The sequence below is a fragment of the Diabrotica undecimpunctata genome, chromosome 3, assembly GCF_040954645.1.
Source record: "Diabrotica undecimpunctata isolate CICGRU chromosome 3, icDiaUnde3, whole genome shotgun sequence".
Taxonomy (NCBI): Eukaryota; Metazoa; Arthropoda; class Insecta; order Coleoptera; family Chrysomelidae; genus Diabrotica; species Diabrotica undecimpunctata.
This window is the reverse complement of record NC_092805.1, coordinates 18915994-18931520: the sequence shown is the minus strand read 5'-3', so window position 1 is coordinate 18931520 and position 15527 is coordinate 18915994. Positions and strand designations below refer to the sequence as shown.

Sequence of the window (15527 nt, the reverse complement as noted above, 5' to 3'; positions counted from 1 at the left end):
TGCAGTACCAGATTGAGGAAATTAAAGAGAGGGTGGAAATTAAGAAGGAGGAAAGAGCTTTTCAAGCAAAACTCCAAGCTCTACAGTTAAAAGAAAAAGAAGTAGAGGTGGACATTTTGTTGCAACAGAAAAGAAAAATTCAGCTCGAGAATGAAGCTCTCGAGAGTAAAATAAAAAAATGTAAATATTCTGAATAAAAAGTCATTATTACATTATTATTTTTATTTATCTACTGTAATAAAATTTACATGATTTTTGCGAAGTATAATTACTTATATTCTATATTTGTTTACAATACATATTCGTTTATAATACACAAACTAGGTGAAGGATACAAATTGTGATATGTAGGGAAAAGTAATACTAGGAATAGAGTTGATATAACAGCTGATTTAGTAGAAGTTGTACGAATGAGTGATAGAATAATATCAGTGAAACTTGTACTTGATAAAGATGTATTAATGTTGTGTATATATGCCCCTCCTCAAACAGAGCTGGGTGAGAGTAATATTCCGTAAGAGGAGAAAGTTATAATACATGATTTTAATGCACATGTAGGCAAATACAAGACAAGATATGAAGCAATATGTGGAGGACTAGACTTTGGAACTAGAAATGAAGCTGGCAATGATAAGCTTGAATAAGCAACAACATTAGATATGGCTGTGAAACACATTTTTCAAAAGAAACTCAACTTATTAAAAGGAGACAAAGCCAATCACAAATAGAGTTTCACTATAAGAAAAGAAGATATACATGAATGTAAGGACATCAAGGTAATAATTAGTGAGACAGTAAACCAACAACATAAGTTGCTTGTGCTATCCTTAAAAATACTGCTATTGAAATACTTGGAAAAACATCAGGAAAGAAGTTTAAGAATAAATAAAGACACCTGATGGTGCAGTACCACAGCTAAAGAAGTATACAGAAACATTTACAAATATATATACTACTATATATATATATATATATATATATATATATATATATATATATATATATATATATATATACATTTTATGGACAAAGCTTATATGTTAAAAAAAAGGAATAATAACAATTACAATTAAAATTTACTAAAATTACATAAATCGTCAATATCACAGAATAAAACATAAAATACACAATCCATTGCAAAATTTCACTATATTGCAAATTGCATAATAAAACCTTATGAACTAGTTTACGAATAAGTTTAAGCTGCTGCATGTGATACCCAATATATATATATATATATATATATATATATATATATATATATATATATATATATATATATATATATATAATATATATTACTTGTACCTAAATGAACTGAACTTTCTTAATTATTCGTTGAGAAACTCTTCCACTGAATAATGTCTTTCAGATAGATAGGCTTTTGTCAATTTATGGAACTTAAGGAAAGAATTTGTAGATTTAAGATGTAAAGGAAGATGGTTGTATAATTTTTTTGCCGAATATAATATAGATTTTTTTGATAACTTAGTGGATGGAATGGGTACATAAAAACATAGAAGAGAAATACAAATGAAAATATGTGGAGTGTAGTAAAGCTTTAGAATTGATAACAAAGACTTCAAATGATATTCACAGTATAATTAAATTAAATAGCTTTTGGTATTTTTTATTATAACTAAAATTAAGCTTGAGTAAAATAATTTTCAATAAAATGTCTTCTAATATTATTATTATTTCTGTTTCCTGCAGGCACAATGTAATTGTCATCCATCACAATGTATTCACCAATATCATCATTGGCTGGAGGTTGTGGTTCGCCTTGCCTGACTGCTACATTATGTAGACAAGCTGTAGCAACAATAATTGCTAGTACATTTCTTAAATTTAGACGGCATCCATATGCTATAATAGGGAATCTCTGCTTCCAAACACCAAACAAATGTTCCACTTTTACTCTAGTTCCTATGTGAGCTTCATTATAACTCCTTTCTGCATTTGTTTGTGGATCCCTGAGAGGAGTTAACAAGAAGTTGGTGCATGTGTAGCCACCATCCCCTAAAAGTATTGTAATTTATTACTGATTATTAGTTACATTTAGGTGAGCACAATGTGTGGCTATTGAATTAATTTCAGACAGACATCACTCAATATTAATTTTGGTGATCATGTCACCAGTGGGATCTCATATCAAAGGATACCAAAAGATTGACTATAGTCCTGTATAAAATGGATAGACAAATATAAAAAAGAAATAACAACAAAATTATCTACTTCAGATTGAATCTAATACCTGCTTTTTAGTTTTGTGATTTTATAACCATTGTACACACTGGCTAATGTTTCTTTTGTAATATAAGATGCTCACCTAATAAAACTCCATTTGCAAAATCTCCTCTTATAAATCTTTGTTTTACTACTGAATTATTTAGAATAGTTTGGTCATGCGCAGATCCAGGCCATCGTGCTGTTATATTTTGGAACAGACCTTCAGCTGAGCATATCGCTTGAACGTTAATACTGAAATAGCCTTTTCTGTTCCTGTAAATTTCTGCGTCATTGCCCCCTATAACAAAATAGCAGCATTATTATAGCTATATGCAGTAGTTCAGTGACTTTCTAAATAAACAATCTTACCAGGTGATGTTATTTTGATATGAGTACCATCAATGCATCCAACCACTCTTGGGAATCCTCTTATTTCATACCATTTATTTTGTTGCTCCCGAACTTCTTCTACATTATTTGGTAATTTGATGTAGCGAGGTCTCAGTGATGCTATTAAGGGGGTAACCCGTTGAACAATTCTGCAGACAGAGGACTTTGAAGGTCCAAAGATATCACTTAGGCTTAATAAATGTCCTCCTGTGGCATATGCTCTTAGGCAAATTAAAAATTGGTTCATGGGACTTAAACATTTATTTCTGAATCAAGCAAAAATTTTAGTGTAAAGCCCTTTAAACTTATTTAATTTTATATTTGCCTTACCTTGCACTAGTAAACTGCAGATGTTCTTCTATTTGAGATAATACTTCAAACGCACTGTTTTTTGATAATCGAAATCTTTCAAAAAATTATTTATTGGTATATGTCTCAAAATAGCTTGTGCGTTTGACATGTCTTGGGATTCTTATAACCAAATTATCTACTTGATCTACTTCATTCAATTGATTTTCCATCTGATTGTACTCATCAAGACCAAATAAATCTTCCGCATCGAAATCCAAAACGCCCAGATCCATCTTTTCAAAGTCACACACTATATTCTATATATACACTATAAACTATACTATACACTTTGGTGGAATTTACAACAAAAAAATATAAAAATAAAAATCCTATCAACACAAAAACCTACTTCCTACTTTTATATTATAGATTACTATACTACGATATACTATATATTAAATAAGAATATAAAAATTAAAAACCAAATTAGACCAAAAAAATACGAGTTAACCTAACATCGACGATCAACAGAAGAAATTTAACCTCACTTATGTGTCAATATATGACAGAAGATGCATTTCAATGCATAGTCCAAGTTAAAAATTTTTCTTAAGTCGTCATAGTAGCTGACTTAAGCTTAAGCAAAAATATTTGTACTTAAGTAAAAATTTTTAGTTGGTGGAACGAAACTCAACGGACTTAAGTGAAAATTATTTCTTAAGATCAAATTTTAACTTAAATCGCGTTGGTGGAACTGGGCGTTACACTTGGGGTAGAGACTTAAGACCAACTGCCAATTGCCATCTGCGATTTTGGCCTTACACAATTTTTATGAACGATTTTACCTAAAGGTCCGGCACAGCGGTGTCAATGTATTTTTATAAAAGAACCAACTTATGTGCCACGTTAGGACGAATATTTTTGTAGACAAGAAGTACAGTCTGTTACATAATATTTAAACCAATATTTATAAAAACGAAAAATCAACTAATATAAATATAACTTGTTGTTTTACAACAGTAATATTATCACGTCCTCCTTCAGTCACACACATTCATACCTCCACGTATCATAGTTTTCCAAATCTTCATCGAACTTTTGCTGTTATTCTTCACCGTCTCTGTTGGAGCAGAGACGTTAATTAGTGATAGATCATTTTTTATCCTAATCTATGATATTCTGTTTTTTTTTACTTTATTGCTTAAACTGGATTATATAACCGTTAATTTTCCTTGGACAACGGAAACATATTTCCCACTTTACTTTGACGTCAAATTTCGATTATTTTTATTCCCATCTTATTTCAAATTCCCATCTACTTCTGTTTGCGATAAGTCCGATGGAGATGTTATTAATAGCAAAAGTGGGCAATTACTTGGTGAAACTGATGGAGATGTTTCTTTTACATCCATTGATGTAAATTCCACTACTGAAAGACCATCTGAGAATGACCCACAAGAAAATCAAAGTATCCTGGTAGAACAGAGTTCAGTGGTTACGCTAACTAATTTTACTGGACAATGGACCCGAGACTCCAAAACAGATGTTCGAGAAATACCAAAATTTGAGTCTGTTTTACAGTAAAAAGTTCAATTCACCCATAAAAGCCAGCCAATATTTTAGTTTGAGAATTTCTTCCCTTGTGATCTAATAGAACAAATTGTTGTTCAAACGAATTTATATGCCAACAAAAAGACAGCAAAATTACAAAAACACTAGCCAAAAAGAAATAAGAGCATTGCTAGGTGTTTTTATTTTAATAGAACTGCACCCTTTTCCAGACAAAGATTTATATTGGCCAAGTGATCCTTTTTATAACAATCCTGTTATCTCCAGAGGTTTTACAATAACCAGGTTCAAAAAATTAATAGAAACTATCCATCCAAATGACAATTTAGAAGCTGCAGGGAGAGGTTCGCCTAACTTTGACATACTGTCTAAGATAAGACCATTTATAGATACGCTAAATACAATTTTCAAAGAACAAGCCACACCCGGAAGTCGATTTTTATTGATGAATGTATGGTAAAATTTAAAGGACGTAGTTCTATCAAACAGTATATGCTCAAACATCAATTAAGTGTGGTTATAAAGTTTGGGCAAAGTATTAAGGCTATTACTGGCTATCTGTACCAGTTTATTATCTACATTGGAAAAACTGAAGGCATTGAAAATGATGGCTTGGGATACAAGGCTGTAACTGAACTGCCAATCTACCACATGAAGTAACCATGATAAAACGTACACAAAGATATGGCAACTACCATTATATGTAGTTATTTGTCAAGTGGCTTTATGCCCAAAAAAATGTTTTAAACCATTTCACACTGCTGTAGTTAAGACCTAAATTAGTTTTCTCGCCCATATATGCATTTTTGTATTTTTTTATTAAATAAATTGTTTCACAAACTATACAAAGGTGATTAATTTTCTACCTATAAACATTTTTTAAGGAATAACGAGAAAATAGTTCCCACCACTTTTTTTATTACTCTTTCAAATAAATTTTTATTTCAACAAAAATATTTTTATTTGCCTCCTTTAGATGGAGCACACTATAACGCTCCCAAGGTCAAAAAACCCTCTTAATTACATACTAATTCGCTCCGAAAACCATAAACTAGTTCGCTCCGAAAACCATAACCTAATTCGCTCCCGTGGTCAAGCGGATTAAGTATTTGTCTATTAAGTTCTAGGAAAATTAACACCAGGAAAATAAGTACTGCGGCTTTTGTATTTTATATTAGAAATTATATCAAATATTGGTAGGGTTACATATTTATATAAATACAGTGATAAGCGCGCTAATAAATGGCAAAATAACGCAAACGATGGAAAACATATGAAGTTGTAAGATAAAAGAGATGAAACTAGTAGGATGAGAAATTTAGCGATAGAAACCTATAATTTACATTTTATGTCACAGCGGTACTGTCACAGCGGTAGTTTCCAAACTCTTACGTCTAAAGGTTGAAAACAATAAATGAAATGTAAATTTATAGGTTCTATCGCTAAATTTCCCATCTATACTAGACTTTTAGTGCCTGTTTGTTTAATTTCGCTGTTTATCAACTTCAATGGTTTTTCACACAAATCATCCATTGCCTTCCACTTAACACTATTACTTAATTTTTGCCGGTTTAACACTGTTTTTGATAAACTTTCGTGGGTATGGTTATGACTACATTCGACTACACTGTTACAAATATTTAAAGTTTTAACAAATGCTTTGCAACTTCTTTCTACACACTGCCGACGTTTGATATTATGAGCAAGCATTTTATGGAAGTTATACTTGTAATTGTCAATAACTAACATTGACTTGCCCTTTTCACTTACTTCAGATTTCTCCATCATGAACTAGGTATAACGACATTCAAACTGGAACTAAAATAATAATGTTAAGATTCGCACCACCCCTATTTCTTATCATAAAATTTCAGGTAGACTACTAATTACCTACCAATCTTTTCAAAGAAATATATCAATTCCAACTTCTGATACGGAAAAACCCAATCAAATATTGAACAAGGGAATATGAGCTCTAACATCATAATACTTTAGTGATATTATCGTTATAATTTTAATATTTTTTTAAGTAAGAAGTAGTGTTATATAGTAGCAATGTTTAAAAAAAGACTCATTCTTTTTAAACAATGATGGTAGTGTTGTATTAATAGGTAAATACAAAGTTTGTGAAGACATTATTCAAATATCTTTTCTAAGAAATATATGACCGGAGCGAATTTACCTATGCCCCTTTTCTGTGGAGTATTAAAATCTGACCGTGGGAGCGAACTAGTATACACCCCCTTTAGAGAGCCAAAGTATATAAACAAACAAATTAATTCTCCTTATATCCCATGTCTTATTAAGGGTTAATTAACCTTCAAATGTAGGGGTACTTTTATTTTATTTTTATTTAAGTTTAATAAAATTGGGACCTTTATTTTCCCAAAATGCTTAATTGATAAACAAAAAAATTTTATAAATAATCTCTAGACATTATTTGTGTGTAAATTGAGTTGTTTATGTCTAACCAAATCGTGCCATACACCAAGTGAAACAGAAAACTCCTTAGTATTCTCGTCTAGTACCTTCAAATCACTTTCCTTTTGCAATAAATGTATGCTTAGCTATTTGAAATACAATCGGTGCTTAAACAAATTTCAAATTATAGGATTCAAAGCTAGTCGTCATTTGAATTTGTTTATTGCTCAAACAATATGCTAAAAAGAATAACTTATCATCAATTATAAACCACAAAAAGAAAAGTACTGAAGAGTTCTTTCGCCGAAAATAGAAGTCATTGTTTGGTCACACCACGAGGACTAGAAAAAACGGTAGAACCTGAGTGGCAGTGGAGGCTTGGAAACAAATTTAAAGTGCACAAAAAATATTAGATAAATGTTTACAAGAGCATTAAACAATGGTGGTAGGTGAATATCAAGGCAGTTTTAGGAGAAGGAAATCTAAAACAAAGCTTGATGATTAAACTTTTTGTTACTGTCAAATTCATATAAACAAAATTAAAACCATAGTTTATTAAAAATTTATTTGACGTTTTGATTTCCACTTTACGATTTGCGAAATAGAAGTCGAAACGTCAAATATATACATAACTAGTGATTTTGCCCATCATGCGACGGGGGATCCAATCAATTGCCATCTACAGTCACTCTACTGAATTTTTTATGACTTCCTTCTACAATTAAGGCTAGGACATACTACAAAGTGATATTTTAGTCTGTTGTACAACTTTCATAACTAGAGCGCGGATTATATGCAAATTGCATATACGTGCATATTTTGCATATTTTGTCAGTTTTTGAAAAAAATGCATATTTTGAGAACATTTTAATTTACCTGCATATTATGGTCATCTTTACACCCAAAAATTATATTTAACAGTTCCCTCTGATCAGTGGCGCACCGAGGGGGGGGTTTGGGGGGGATAAACCCCCCCCAGGACCCTATTCCGACACTGTTACTTACACATTTTAAGGACTCAAAATGGAGGTAAAAAATCATAAACAAAATTTTTATGACCAACCAAAACCCCCCCCCAGAGCAAATTCTTGGTGCGCTACTGCCTCTGATAAGGTCGAGGAATTTAAGGAATTTCCAAGTTGAATGGTCGTATTTAGGTAATTTTTTTTCGATCTCACTGTGGTCATTAGACAACAATAGAGTATTTACAAGGGACTATTTATTTTTATTACTGTTATCTAAATGACTTTTGTAATAATCAATGAGACACTATATTTGTGAATAATTCTGCTATTGTTAGAAAATGGACAATCCCATTCCATTTTAAGGAGGTTTTTGTGATCTTATTATACGATTGTTAGTTTGCACATTAAATATTGGGTAGGCATAACTAGACTCATATCATATCAGGTTAGTATTTTCAATTTGTCGAAAAGCTTTGGTGTGTTAACATATATATATATATATATATATATATATATATATATATATATATATATATATATATATATATATATATATATATATATATATATATATAGCGAGTTTTGATTGGTTTGAAAAATGGCGAAAATAGTAAAAACTGCTACGTGGATTAAGGGTATTTCCGAGTTAGAATTTAGTGGAGAAAAAATTTTTTGCAAAGCCTGTTCAAAAATAATTGTTTGTGAGAAAAAGTTTCAAGTGAATCAGCTTTTAAAAACAACACTGCATATCTGGAAGGTTGCAAAAATAAAATGTGCGCCTGTTAACAGAATGTTAAAAACGCATTTCAAAATGTGGGTGCAAAATCTAAGTCGGATAAGAAACTTTTTCAAGACTTGTGTAAAACTATGATGGCAGCTAACATACCACTAAGAAAACTTCAGCATTTCCAATTTAAAAGTTTTTTACAAAGGCATTGCAACCAAACCATTCCTGATGAGTCTACTATCAGAAAAAAATCGGTCTACGAGACAGTTCTTCAGGAAATAAAATCTTCAATTGGCGAGAAAAACTTCTACATCGTTGTGGATGAAAGTACCGATGCTTGTGGCAGATATATCGCACATCTGATAATTAAAATACGTCAAGAAAATAATTCTACAAACGCATACTTAATAGCTTCGAAGCAGTTGGACAAAACCAATAATGTGACGGTATCCAGATTCATACAGCAATCTCTATCAAGCTTCTTTCTTTCAAACCCAGTGCCAGAAGAAAAGTTGTTGGTGCTTCTACCTGATGCCACACCCTATATGGTAAAAGTAGGACAGAACCTTAAAGTATTTTACCCCAATTTGGTGCATGTTACATGTCTTCTGCACGGGATAAACCGAGTAGCAGAAACCATCAGAACAGAATTTCCGATAGTAAATAAGCTAACTTCAAATGTTAAAAAAGTATTCATCAAAGCCCCTCTAAGAGTGCAGATATATAAGGAGAGACTGTCTGGAGTTAGTTTACCACCAGAACCTGTAACTACCAGATGGGGAACGTGGATTAACGTGGCTATATTCTACGCTGAACATTTTGATGCAATTAAAGACTTAATTTTGGACATGGAGGACGACGCTATGAATGTAGTTCAAAGTAAGGACTTGTTACAAAGTGCACGTGTAACTAGAGATATATTTTTTGTTAAAGTTAATTTTGGCTTTATACCAGATATGATCACATCGTTAAAGAGTGGACAACCATTGAAACTTTCGCGCTCGAGTTAGAGCTTGGCAACGTTCGAGCTCGAGTTTTGTATTATATTTTTTACCGATTACCAAATTCACAGCCAATATTTAAGGATCAAAAATTTTCAAAAGAGTTAAAATTAAATTTTTAATCCAGTGTATGGAAAATGACTCAATACTTTCAATCTTAAGTAGTGTTTTTATTATTTAATGATGGTAAATGTTGGGCTACCGGTTTCAAGGCTTACAATATATGCCCCATCATCAGACCTCAGTACGTTAGTCTTATTAATATTGTTGGTTAGTAATATTGTTTAACTTCCATCCTCTGATAATATCGTGTAAGTCCTACCTATTTAATTTAATTTATAATAACACCACGTCTAATGCCTTTATGATATGATGTATGATTTTTTTCTATTGCATTTAATTCTATTCGTTAAATCCTGTCACGTAAAACCTCGCACATCCCTGTACGTTAAGACGTTTAGAAGCTACATGATCGTTACCCCCATCCCTCCATTATATACTTCTTGAGCTGCCCTCTTTTCTCTCATACGTCATGATCCGACGAGCCGTTCTACTCCCCTCAGAACACACTCAAAAAATTTCACCAAAACTAATGAGTCAAAATGACCCGTTTTGGCAATTTTACTTTAAAATGCTCCTTATGTACAGTTGGCTCACAGCAAATACGCCAAACTGGATTTTATATCTTTTCATATCTTCCTATAGTACCCAGTTTTCTTTAGGTTTATTTCCATTCCTTGGCCTGTGTACTCCTGTTTCGACTTTACAATGATAAAAACTGTACGATAAATACTTAATCGTCAGCAAAGCTTAAGGTCATTCATCTAACACAGGTATGTACATCCCTTCGCATTTTCTTTTCCAAAGTTTGAGATTTTTCTATAAAAAATATTTTGAACAAATTAAATGCTCGCGCCACGACCTCTTGCTTCGTTCTGCCCTCTTCGTACGTACGAATCCATATTTACGTAGAGGTGGTGGGTAGCGAATTTTAGGAATCTTTTGATGAACGTCGAATAAATTAGATAATTTTTAATCTTTAAATCTGTAACTCGGGCATTTTTTATAAAATTTCGTAAGCATCCTCTTCTTAAGAAATATCATAAATTAGATAAGGTTTCAATCTTTTAAAAGCTCTTATCTCGAGCATTCTGGGGTAATTAATGAAAATTGGTTCTCAGGCTTGATAAACATATGAATATAGCCAATTGTAACCTGGGAGTTCAAAGATATAAAATTAACTTTGAAATAATAACATATGTTAAAAATATGAAGCATAATAAAACAAAAGAGTACAGATACAAAACGTAATCAAACACTGTAAGAGGAATGGACTACAGGTGATCATCGGCTGTAATACTAACTCACATCAAGTGGTATGAGCAAGCAAAAGGACCGATGAACGAGGTGAATACCTTTTCTGTATTGTACGAAGGATTAATACCCTTTATCAACAAGAAAAGTCAGGATGTTATTAATATAATGATAAGTACTGAACAAATTAGTAATAAAAATGTTAACTGGCATATGTCGAAAGAGTTCACATCACCGACACATTGACTTTACCTTACATATAGGTAAATCCTTTATAATTAACTACAGGGATCAGAAATGCACAAATTGGGAAGAATATCGAACCGATTTAAAAGTAACGATAGGAAATACAATTACAAATATGTAAACATGTTTGGATATTGAAGATGCGAATGATAAATTTAGGGAATCAATCCTCACGATAACTGTCCAATCCAAACTAAGACGAATAACAGATAAACGACTTGATGGAGCAGAAAACTGGAAAAATTAAAAAAGGATGTAATGAAGCTTTGGAATAAAGCAAAATAATTGGAGAACTGGGAAACATGCAGAAAAACTCTTATAACCAAGAATAGAAGAGCGAATAGTGAATCTTGGAGAAGGTTCTGTCAGGGTATTACATATATTTGAATTGATATAAGGTTGAATGCTCGAATAAATGAACTTTGATCAAATAAAAGGCAGATATCGAGCACAGTTTTATTAATTTAATCTTGCCCTTGTTTCCGAAGTGTTTGTCCTTGTGTATTGTTTATTACATATATCAAAGTTTATTATTACATATATATCTGCCAGCACTAGAATACACAAGATTCTTTCGAAATATCTGACACATATACCAGGCCTACTTAAAAGACCTGACGACACCTTTACCCTATCTAAAAGAAAACGCTCGAGCACTTATAACAGAACCAATTCGCGAGACCAGAACCAATTCAACAATTATTGATGAAGAATTGACCTGAACTGTAAACCTAGGACGATCTAAACGTCCTAGGAAAGAAGACTGAGCATTCTCTGTAAAAAACCATCAAATCGGACAATGTAAAGTGGCATATAAACCACTTTGGTTACACATTGGCTCCCAACTTTAAGAGGGTAGTTATATTTTTACAACTAATCTAACCTAAGCCTCGTATTAGAATCACCTAAAAATTAAATATACACAAGACGCTTTACCAATTCCTCGGATGCCAAATCTCGTTATTTCTATTTGTTTTAAATGTCCATGCACTAAAGAATAGAATATATCTAGGATAGTACTATACATATTCATTTTTATGTGTACACAATAAACGTCACAAATTTTAAAATACAATCACATAAATACAGGAAGCAATTATTGTGTAATACTGTCGGAAATATCGGCGATAAAAATATCAACGACAACTGAATGTTTTTGACTTTTCGAGTTCTGATAAAAAATTCTTGAAAAGCAAACGATATCGACGAAATCTAATTAATCATAAATATATGTTAATTGACAATTTCGATTGTTACAGCTTTATTGTAAGTGGTAGGTAAATAGCCGAAGGGTTTTGTAATAAGTACATTTGAGTGTCGTGGAACACAAGAATGTTAATGAGAAAAATCACAAATAATAATAATAATAATAAAATTATGTACACACATGTAGTATTAAGAACTTTACAGTAGTTCAGACAAAGATATAATAATAGTATCTTTTGTAAATACGTGAAAAATTAAATATATTTTAGAATTGGAAAATCTGGAACGTAAACTATTAACTAGAGCCACGAATTAGTGAATCAGGAAAGCACTTACGCAAATGAAAAACTACAAATTGCCACAAAGTATAGATACACTGGGGTGCAAAATTAACCGGACACTCAGATTTTTTTGTTTTTTGTTGGTGTTTAGATAAAAACTTACTTAATTTGTTTGAATTGTATTTTATGCCTTACTAGCGATTACGTTTTTTTCTTGTTTGAACCTGTTTAGATGTTTTGTGTTAACAACCCTTTTACATAATATACGCTTTGTTATTAATGTGAAAAAAACAAAAATGGAAAATTACTACTCGAATTCTGTCTAGACAATAACCTGGTGATTATGAACACACACTTCCAACATAAAAGGATACACAAGATCACAAGAGAAGTCAAATCAAGAGACGAACAATCAATTATAGACTATACTATAGTGCAAAAAACAGAGAAGAACTGGATAAGAGACGTAAGGGTAAAAAGGAGTTATGAAATTGGTAGTGACCACTATCTACTAGAAACCACATTCAAAAGCAAAAGAAAAAAAATAACAAGAAATGAGTACATAAACAGAAAACACAAAGAAATAATAAAAATTTATAAACTAAGGGAAGAAACAACGAGAATAAGATACTCAGAAGGGCTAGAGAAAGAGATGGACAATGAACATGAAATAACAGAAACAATAGAAGAAGAATGGGGAAAATTTAAAAATGCGATGATAAAAACAGCTAAATCAATATGTGGAACCACAAGAAATAACAACAGAGGGAAACGAACATCTTGGTGGAACGATGAAGTGAAAAGAGAAATAAAAGAAAAGAAGAAATTATGGAAAGAATACATCCAAGACAAAACACAACACAAATATGAAAATTATAAGAGACAAAGAACAAAAGTTAAAAAAATAGTTAAGAAAGAGAAAAAGAAAAGTTGGGAAAAAATTTGGGGAAAAAATGGAAGAAAGCAGCAAAGAAAACGTAAAATTATTTTACAGAACACTGAAAAACCTAAGAAGCAACAAAGAAACGAAACTGAAACAAATAATGAACAAGGAAGGAACAATAATAAACGACGATAAGACAATAATGGAAAGATGGAGGGAACATTTTCAGCTGATACTGAATGGAAATCAAGCGAATACAATGGAGAAGGAAAGCCACAACAGGAGAGTATCCATGAGAAACACGGAAAATCCAGAAACTATAGAAAAAGAAGAACTGGAAGAAGCAATAAGAAAGATAAAGATTGGAAAAGCACCAGAAAGCGATGAAGTAGCACCAGAAATGATGAAATATATAGGAGTAAAAGCGAAAGAAAAATTGTTATACATATATAACCTAATATGGAAGAGAAAAGTAATACCCAGAGAATGGACAAATGCAGTAATTATACCTATATACAAGAAAGGAAACACAAGAGACTGTAGGAACTATAGAGGTATATCACTACTATGTGTAGCAGCAAAAGTATACGAAACCATAATAGAAAGGAAAATTAGAAAAGAAATAGAACATAAATTAGAGGATGTACAAAGTGGATTCAGGAAAGGACACAACACACAAGACCATATATTCACCATGCAACAAGTAATAGAAAAAGCCTTAAAGAAAAATAAAGAAACACATCTGAGCTTTATAGACATGGAAAAAGCATTCGACTCAGTCAAAAGAAAAGATATATGGGAAAGCCTAAAGAAGAAACAAGTAAGTGAAGAACTGATAGAAGCAACAAAGAGTATATACATGAAAACAACAAATACACTAAATAGAGGATTCCTTAATAACAAAGAAATATCAACAAAGACCAAGATGACAATATACAAAACAATATATAGACCTACAGTGACATATGGAGCAGAAAATTGGATATTAAACAAAAGACATCAGAGCAGAATTCAGGCAGCAGAGATGAAATACCTCAGAAGAACGATAGGAGTAAAAAGAACTGATAGAATCAGAAATGAAGAAATAAGAGAAAGACTCAAAATCAAACCGATACTCGAGTCAATCAAAGAGAAAAAATTGGCATGGTTCGGACATCTAACCCGGATGGACAATAATAGACAAGTAAAAAGAGTGTGGGACGCCAAACCAATAGGGAAGAACAGAAGAGGAAGACTTATTAAAGAATGGAACAGTGACATCTCGCAGATACTGCAGAGTAAGGGTAAGACTTGGCAGGAAGCAACACAGATGGCATCCAATAGGAAGGAATGGAGAAAGTTCGTTAAGAGCTAGGACACCTCAGAAGACTGTCAAATATTGTAATTTAATGAATTGTATTGTAAACGGCCCAACACCGAAAGGTAAAAATGGGTTCTACTGATTAAGTAAAGTTTAAGTAAGTATTAATGTGAAATAGTGGCTTATTATCAATTTAAGTTTATTGTGGTACCTGATAATAAGTTCGGTTTTAGGTTTTTTTATTGTCTCCTGTTTAAAACACGGCGTCACCCAGGTGAAAAATGTGTGTATAATAACCCAAGTGGGAAACTATTGACCCCATTTAAAATTGATTGGAAAAACTCAACAAAAATTTCGAACACGAATTTAATTTTTTAAATATCTTATTTGACTATCTAAGTTTTCATAAATAATAGCAGTTCTTACCACTGGATTAAATTTGACCGCGTATTAGGTAAAATTTACAAAATAATAAAATTCCTATAAACAAGAAACACTAGATACATAAAAAATTCACAAACAAAAGATAATGATTCAAAATAAGAGATTTTCCAAAAAAGTTTTTTCAAAAGGTTCAAATAAAAATATAAAAACGCAGGACATTGGATATCCAAGCGATGAAGGTGATCTAAACAATAAAAATTTTGGCATTGATCGCACGTTTGTTTAGTTTTCCGGTCAGATTATCTGGAACAATTTTGACA

At 31.8% G+C, this 15527-nt stretch overlaps 1 protein-coding gene across 1 annotated transcript in view; it reads right to left on the bottom strand.

Moving 5' to 3' along the window:
* Window positions 1-15527, bottom strand: part of LOC140436514 (very long chain fatty acid elongase AAEL008004-like) — a 227647-nt gene that overhangs the window by 195935 nt on the left and 16185 nt on the right. The gene's annotated exons all lie outside the window — the stretch shown is intronic.